The following is an 8,781-nucleotide window of genomic DNA, read 5'->3' as shown; positions in this document are numbered from 1 at the left end:
TGTTTAGTTAGCTCTTTCTGTTAGCGTTAGCCGCTAGCCGTGCAGTCAGTCACAGTGTTTAGGTGTGGTGATAATGATAATGGTAGAGCGAAAGATCGGAGGCTCAGCCGGGATTGATTTAACCCTTTTGAACGCCCGGCTCCCTCTTTCCCAAACCCTTCCTTTCTACATCTTATCTCCTCATATCGTTTATGAACTGGATTCAGTGCGACGTAGTTTTGCGCTGAAAAGACACTGTTCTGGATTATTTGTAAGGATTTGTAAAGCGCACTCAACATATTTGCTCCCTTTTCCGAACTTTTAATCCATTTTGTTTGCAAAAATGTCTGATGATAGCGCTACTAAAGGGTTGAGCAAAATTCAGAATTTAAGAATTGACATTGACCGCACAATGTTTAATCGGAATGACTTTTCAATTAAGCTTTTGACTAATTATATTCCTAACTAAAAGTTTCATATTCTGAAATTTATTTAATTCGTAAACCAGAGTATTCTGGGAAATGTTGTGTTTTGCATTTGTTTTTTTTTCTGTTTTGTCATTTTTATTAGTGTGTTTTTATATATATTTTTTTACTATACTTTATTTAATTTATTATTTAAACCAAACAATAAAAGAGAAATAAAATTATTTTACTTTATATTCTTACCCAGACAGCACAGGTACGTCTGCAAATGTCTGTTAAAGATCACTTCATCTGGAAAGCATCTGCTGTTTACTAACATCTGATAGACATCTTTAAGATGTTTAACATACATTCTAAATTACATCATCTAAACACGTCTTCTAAACGTCTATTTGACATCTGACAACAGGAAACGTCCTATAGATGTATTGCAGATGAGCAAACGCTATACAACAAAATACGTCTTCCAGATCAAATAGACGTCTCTGACTGTGATGTACGTGTGCTATCAGGGTAACGGTTATTTTATTTTTAGAAATGAATATGTGATGTTTATTTATTTTATTTTGTGTTCTTCATTCAAATTCTACATTGCAATTTTGCGTCCTATAATGTTCAGGAATTGAATTTGATTTTCAAAGGCATGTCAATTGGTCTCTGAATGACGCTCAACCCTCCGATACAATAAGCATTGTGCATTTACACAAGACACTGAATCTCTGATTGTGTGATCATGTATGAAATGTGCCAGTCTTTTATTTGCTCTTCTTCAGCATCACATGTTCACCTCTGTAGATTGAGCACAGCGCCCTCTATTGAGCGAGTGTCTCTCTCTCTCTCCGCTCAAAGCAACATTACAAGCATCAGCATCTGCCAACATTCATGCACAATATTCATGGAGATGCTGTTTTGTGGTTTCGAGAGGTTGAATTTCCACTAATCCGGTTGCACTGACTGTGTTCAGAATGAAATACTAAAATACTGCCCTGCATAATGCTTACTATTTTTGATTTTTTTTAAATAGTATGTGAAAATGTATATGCAGTGTGCAATGTTTTAAATTGTGCTACATTGTCAGTGCAGTCAGATTTTAGTAAATGGTGGGTTATTTGCATATATGGAAAACATGTTATATAGTGCAGATCTAGCGTGTTATTCTGAACACAGCCACTCTCATGCATATGATTCCTGAAGCACACCAAGGTCATGTTTTCTTCATATCAGAGATGGCATGTACAATAAAAACTGCTGTCTCATAAGCTCTGCTTTGTGATTTGATGTCCGGATGTTGAAGCAGAAATTAGGTCTCCGGGTCCCCGGGCCCCTCGTCAGTCTCTCCTATTGATTCTGATGCACACAAACGCTTATCGCTTGTGCTTTCCTGCAGATAATCATCATTTACAATAAACTGACACCAATTTACAGTGAAAAACACTAGCTTAAACATCCGATGTAGCCTATATATGTAATTTTATTTCAGCGTTAACCTCTAAAGAATTCATATTACACTCATATAAGTTAAGCTTGAGTACTACTAATGATTATATTATCTATATTACGCTAGTTTATGAGATACACTGAAATGGAGGTTTGTTAAAGTGCCCCTGTGGTGAAAATACAGCTTTTAATGTTGTTTATGTGTCTATTTAATATGCGTTAAGACACACCATGTGTATGTTCATAAGTTGACAGCATTGCTGAGTATTTTCTGCTTAAAACTGCAGCGAACCAAAGACACGGTGCGAAATCGCTGGTGTTTCTGACGTCACAAACGACCTTATAACCAATCAGATCAAGCAGTGGATCTCTGAGCTGAGCGAATGCGTGGAGGCGGAGCTCATTTGCATATTCATAGAGCCGCATATACTAAACGAGGGAAGGGTGTCGAGTTACATTCAAGCTATTTTAAGGCAAAAATGTTTAAATATGTCATATTGGTGATCAAAGATGAGTTTTAAGGGATGAAATGTTTGACTACAGGGGGACTTTAACACCGAATAATTTTCCACTCGTCTGGGTGATCTACTGTACAGTCTGTTTTATTTCCTCTGAACGAATAAACCCTGCTGAGAAACGGGGAAAGCGTTGAGGTGAACTCTCCGTGTGACTTTACTGCCATCCAGTGGCCAACAGCCAAACCATCGAGAATCTCCATCCACGATTCTCAGGTTTTGACGCTCTTCTTCTGCCATATGCTCTCGAATGCACATATAAATATGACTGTTAGTCATGGCAGAAAGTGTCATTGTCGAAGGGTTTTTCTAACTCTCGACCTTTATTCCTGTGGCAGTTCAGGTTTATCTAAGATAGAAACAAAACTAGTCTTAGTGCTGTGTAATGCATTTTTATTTTAATTTCTTTAGGAGTTAAATAAGATTCCATTGAATTGACTGTAGTAAAAGTTGTATGAAACTCAACAATGGTTGATATTTCTACTTGTATTAATTAGGATCAGGAATGCTATTCTTCAGAGAGTTTCCAGTCGGGATCTCTGCATGCCTTGGATTTCATTTTCTTTACATTTGATGGCGTTGCGAGCGCTAAACTTGCCAAATGCACCCCTGTACTTGTGTCAAATTCATCTGATGTCTTTATTGCTCGCTGTAAGATTGGATGACAACTCAATGGTCTGAATATGAGCCATATTCTAATCTAGTGAGATGTTTCCTATAGCATTCAGACTTTGAGTTTGAAAATATTTCAGGTATGACATGTTTGACATGATATATGTTTTTTTTTGTAATCTTGCAAAGTTTATTAATGTAAAGCAATATATTCTTGTCTTTTGCTTACTTTTGCAATGAGACATGCATTCTGTTCAACTTGGTTTGTGGACTTTCAGTGGCATTTATAAAGTTACTGAGCTCAGTCCTATGTTTCATGCATGTCACTTCCATGCGTTTAACCTTTTGCTAAATCATGCAGGAGGTTTTCAGCGCACATAATGAATGAGAGTTGAGAGAAAATACAGTTTTTCCAACTCTATTCATCCAATCTCACAGCAGCCTGGTCTTGTCTATTATAATGTGTATGAATGTTGTTTCAAGTGTTTATCTGTTATTTTATATGCATATGTTTGTTTTATACTGTTTGTCTTGTAAAAAAAAGAGTCTTTTATTCATAAAAGCATGTTGTACCCTGTTCACTGTCTTGGCTGTTTCTTGTCTGTTTGCATGTGTTTGTCATAAAATAAACATTAATCTAATTAAAGATGAATTATTTTTAAAAACACTGGCATAATTTTCCATTGTAAATGTCCCTTTTCCCCTAAAAATTATTTTGAAACAAATTCCGTACTGATTCTTCTCCAGGCCAGCAGAGGGCAGAGTTTTGCATTGCTTTGCTTCCACCGCTAGGTGTCAGTGTAGCGCTACAGTTGTTTATTCACTCAAAATATGAAACAGTTATTTTCCCCCAATATTTTATTTACTTAATTATTCAAAACACACAATTGTATTTACCCACACTGGTCTTTTTAGTTCATTGATGTTCTGTAACAGTTATCACTCAGGTTTAGCCAACTTTAAAGGACTCAACACATGAACTGTCAGTCACTGTTCAGGCCTTCATAACCACTGAGATCAAGACTGGGAAATGAAACGACTGTGATAAGATATCCAGCTTTGTGGAATTTTAAATTATTTTGATTCAGCACATACATTCACATTTGGATGTGAGATATAGGCCTATTCATTCTTTCGGTTTCCAAATTGGAAGTCCAACTCCATGGGAAAATTCAACATTATGGCCTAATACAGGCCTATTTATGAGATGAAAATACATAATGTAATAATTTTGACTTTTCACCTCAAATGACTACGGCATAATTACGATCTACCAAATATTTCTTTTCTTTTTTTTTTAGCCTAGCCTATGTGGTGGTGGTGGAAATGACCTTCCATACCACATATTTTCAACTTTTCAGCTCATAAATATGACTATGGCCTCATTTCGATTTTTTTCTGATAATATGATTTACCAAAGCATAATTTAACTAAATTTTGATTTTATTATTATTACGGAAATGGACTTCCATAATACTGAGCGAAAAATACCTGTGGGTATTTTACATGGTATTTTATTGACCACGTCACGCGAAACTCCCGCGCATTTGCTATTTGAATTTCGCCGAGCAACGGTAAATACGACGGCGGCGTTATTCTCTCAGTCAAGCCATTGTCCTTGTTTATTTCTTTGCACTGAAGTGTCTCCGGTTGCTATATTTACTGGAACAACGATCAGGGCAGAAGAACACACGGTTGTACTTGTGAGTTGAGCGTATAGGCACTTGTTTGGAGAGTCATGGTGATATTATATTTGATATGGGATCCGCCGCCGCGTGCTGTGGCAACACCCGGAGTCACACGACGAGGATGGTGCGAGTTTTCGGAAAATGAGAAGGAAACTAGTTTTGGGAAGGTCTTTGCACATCTCTCACTAAACATCTGTCCAAGTGGATCATATTCGTCCACAAACTACAGGTAGGCTTAAAAACAACTCGTTATTTCTGTAAATTTGTTTGTATCTGAATAATGATCTATTAAGAACAGTTCATTCACGTATACACATTTAGGCCTAAAGTTACTCGTCCAAACCGGGTTGACCTTCCTCGTCAACGAAACAAAGACAACCGGAAATGTTTAGGTGAATGAGTTTTCAGGGTTGCCAAGTCCGCGGTTTCCCTGAAGATTCTCCTACTTTTAAACTGTTGAGATGGGTTTATATTCTACCACTGATAAAACCGAATGGTGAATGGTAATGAGACTTTAAGCTCATGTAAGCACCTTTATGAAAACAGAATGTATATTGTTTTAGTGTTGTGGGAGTGGGTGGCATTTAAATTTTGATATTTGAGCTATTGTTTGTTGGCTATTGGACAAGTTTTGTTGTTAGACCTGGCAATATACATTTAATGCAGTCTACACCAATTAATATGTATTTTGGAAGGATTTGAATGTGAATTAACCTTTTAAAGTACCTGGGAAGGGTTTACATATGGTCAAACTGTTTTGGTCTAAAAGCCTCTCAGTAAAATGACTAAAATCAGAGCTGTTCTGAAATACAGTTACCATGGCAGTCGGCTAAAAAAATCTATATGCTGCTTTGTGGATGTTTAAATGCTCAGCTGCACTCATCGCTCACAGCGTTTCTTCCCCAGTCTCGAGTCTTTACAGCGACTATCTCTCAAGCGTTCTTTCTCGTCTTTTGTTCTTCTCCTTATTGGAAATTGATTGTCTTCTACCATCACAAAGACACATGGTTCTGATTGATTCTCTGGTACCAGAGGATGGAGGAGGATTCGCCCGCAGGGTCTGGGATCTCCACACACTGGGAGATGTTTATCCGAGAGCATGATCAACCACGTGTTAAATCATAGATAACAGAGGGAATCTCACATAAAGCTATGTCCAGCTCATATTTCAAACTAAAAATACAAGGAAAGGAGAAATTATATTATTGTATACAATATTATTATATGTGATCTCTTTCCCAGCCATTGATGGCTTTCCATGTTTTCACTGTTTTTTGTTTTGTTTGTTTTTACGCATCTTCTGAAAGATCTTCTGAAAACACAGACAAAAAAAAGGAGCCGAATCAAGCGATAAAAGTATTGCTTATGCATGTTGCAATCTTTTGTTCAAAATTTAGGATTTTATTTATTTACGAAACTTAACCACATTCAAGTGTTGATAAAAAATGCATTGTGCTAGAATACATTTTTGTTGTTGTTGTTTAAAAGTAGACAAAATAATCTAGAGGCCATTACATTTTTGTGAAAATGATAATAAAAAAAATGAAAATGGTGGCTGGCAACTTTGAAAAACAACACTGTCAGGGAAAGAGTTAAAAGAGACTGTTCTTTCTTTTGGTATATTGCATTCATACAACAAAATATTCTGGAGGCCATTACGTTTTTGTGAAAATTATCAATAATTCTGGTGTCGACGAGTTAAAGTATAAATTACGTAGTATTTAAAAAAATATTTTAAACTATTAATTAAAAAAACAAAAACATTTACAATTATTTAGAAAAGTGTCATGATGCAAAAAAACAAAACTTACTGGTCTTAAAAAGGCACTATTTTCTTAGTGCAAAATATTTTTTCCTTGTAAGATTGGGGAAAATATGACCCAGGCATTTCTCAGTGAGATTCACCTAATAATTCTGTACCTAAAAAAAACAATAAGTCCCTCAAAACCATGATTTAACTTCAGTGAAATTTCATTTATAGAGGTAGGACAGCACAATAATGTCAATCAAAGCAGATATAGACGAATAAAATAAATAAAGAGTTGATCGTTTCATCAGACCCGACTGGGCAAATCCCGGTTCCTCCCTCCTCGCCCTGACCGTGACGTACGAGTCGTCTTGTCTCTGAACAGTTAGATTAATATCCATGCATAAAAGAATCACCAGCGTTTCCCTAACGACAGAAGAGCTGGTTTTCATTATCTTTTTTTTCTCCTTTTTTCTTTTTTAAATATCAGGATCACTTGAACACGCACAACAAACACTAATAATTCAACTGAAATGCATTTTCCTATGGACAGAAACATGGGTCAATAAATGAAATTAAGAGAGAGAAAGAAATACAACTTTAAAATAAATAAATAAATAAAAGTATACAGCAATTTGTCAGCATGATATAACTTCGGTCTCTAAAGCTCATTTTGGTGTTTCTCATAATTAAAAAAGTCACTAACAACTACACAAGCTTTGGGTAATTTCAGGCAATCTGGACTCCCGTGAGCTAAAGCTTCGTCCCGTGACACCAACATGTTTTCTGTGATGCCACTCAAATGTTCAGTAATCGCTGACCTCCCCTTAAAAAAAAGGTTGATTTCGAGTGAGCATGCCAAAATGAAGTGGAAAATTACTCAACTCAACAAGACAAGTACAGAACAGTAAAAAGCTTCAAGTCACAATGTTTCCAAAACTATTATTTAGCAGTATTATCTTCTACTATCATTGTTACTGTTTCATCAGATTACCTTTACATTACAAGTATTTGAGGTATATCAGAATTATCATTGTCAACACATGCCTGCCAGCGTGAAATGACATGATTGGTCAGCGAAGCGATTCGATTGGTCGAATGACTGACCGATGGAGGCTTATGATTGGACGACCACTGACAGTGCAGGTATACCTCAGTTTTACAGAAATATCACAAACACGCACTTCCGTAATACTGTAAATTACACAAAAATAGCTCTGTCGGAAGTGTGTGTGTGAATCCAGAGGCATATCCACACGGAAATATCACATAAATAATGCAGAAAATAGAAAAACAACTACTTTCATAAAAAAACAAAGTGCTTCTTTATCAGAATGGAAACTCCTTTTCTATGCAAAAAATATGCAGGTATGTTTTAAAAAAGTGTGTGTGTGCGTGTGTGTATGTGTGTGTGTTCAGAGCAAATCCACCCGTGGTTGAAGGAAAAAGGCACTCAACTTGTCCTGCATAGTTGCCACTTCCTTCACCGTGACATAATGCAGTCTGACTACTCTGTGTGTGTGTGTGTGTGTGTGTGTGTGTGTGTGTGTGTGTGTGTGCTCAGCCTAGTTTTGGGGGCAAACCCAGCTAACAGGGAGCGTTCTGGCAAAGTTATAAACAAACGTTCTTCCAGTAACATTAATATAATGTTCTTTCAAAGTTATCTGACGTTTAATGATGTTCTCAATGTTTCACGGAACATTTTTTTTTTTCCGAAACATTTCAGTCGGACGTCCGTTTAACGCTTTTTAAATGTTACTAGTTTCGGAATGTTCAGAGAACATTCAAAAGTAACGTTTGCAAAATGGAACGTTTGGTTTTTTTAAACACAAACTGGGCATTTTGAACATTCCGAGAAAAAAAAACATTTTCATAACCTAATGGGAAGAGTAGCAAAACGTTCTTAGTACATTTTTTTTTTTTTTTTTTTTTTGTTAGCTTGGAAATTGTGATTTTTTAAATTACGGTTTGCGGTTATAACGTCCCCTTTTAGATGAGCTACTGTGTGTGTGTGAGTAAATGTGTTGCTACACTGAATCACATTGGTGTGTATGTGTGTGTGTTTGTGAGCGGGTAATGATGATGATGATGATGAAGATTAAGCTGGCAGGCTGAAGAAGAATCTTTGGTATCAGTGGCTGTATCACACACACCACTGTGTTTCTGTGAGGTAGCCACATTGATTCTCACTACAAACGAGGTGTGTGTGTGTTCGCTTTTTTCACATTTTTGCTTCACATCAGAGTTTGTTTAGAAAAAAAAACTTGCTCTTGGCCTGCTCACGACTCTGAAATGGTCAATACGTTCCTCTAAAATGCTACAGACTTCTGCTGTCTTACCTGTCCGACAGAGAGACAGGAGTTTAGCAAAGGATGGAG

General features: G+C 36.5%; 1 protein-coding gene across 1 annotated transcript in view; it reads left to right on the top strand.

The window, feature by feature from the left end:
- Nucleotides 1-4,455: 4,455 nt before the first annotated feature.
- Nucleotides 4,456-8,781, top strand: part of pias4b (protein inhibitor of activated STAT, 4b) — a 104,442-nt gene continuing 100,116 nt past the window's right edge. Inside the window, exon 1 of the mRNA XM_089131608.1 lies at nt 4,456-4,885. The gene's annotated coding sequence lies outside the window, so the exon portion shown is untranslated. The remainder of the gene's footprint in view (nt 4,886-8,781) is intronic.

This window comes from Pimephales promelas, chromosome 5 (genome assembly GCF_988280905.1).
Source record: "Pimephales promelas chromosome 5, fPimPro1.hap1.1, whole genome shotgun sequence".
Classification (NCBI taxonomy): Eukaryota; Metazoa; Chordata; class Actinopteri; order Cypriniformes; family Leuciscidae; genus Pimephales; species Pimephales promelas.
The sequence above is the reverse complement of the archived record's forward strand: the minus strand, read 5'-3'. Positions and strand labels throughout refer to the sequence as shown.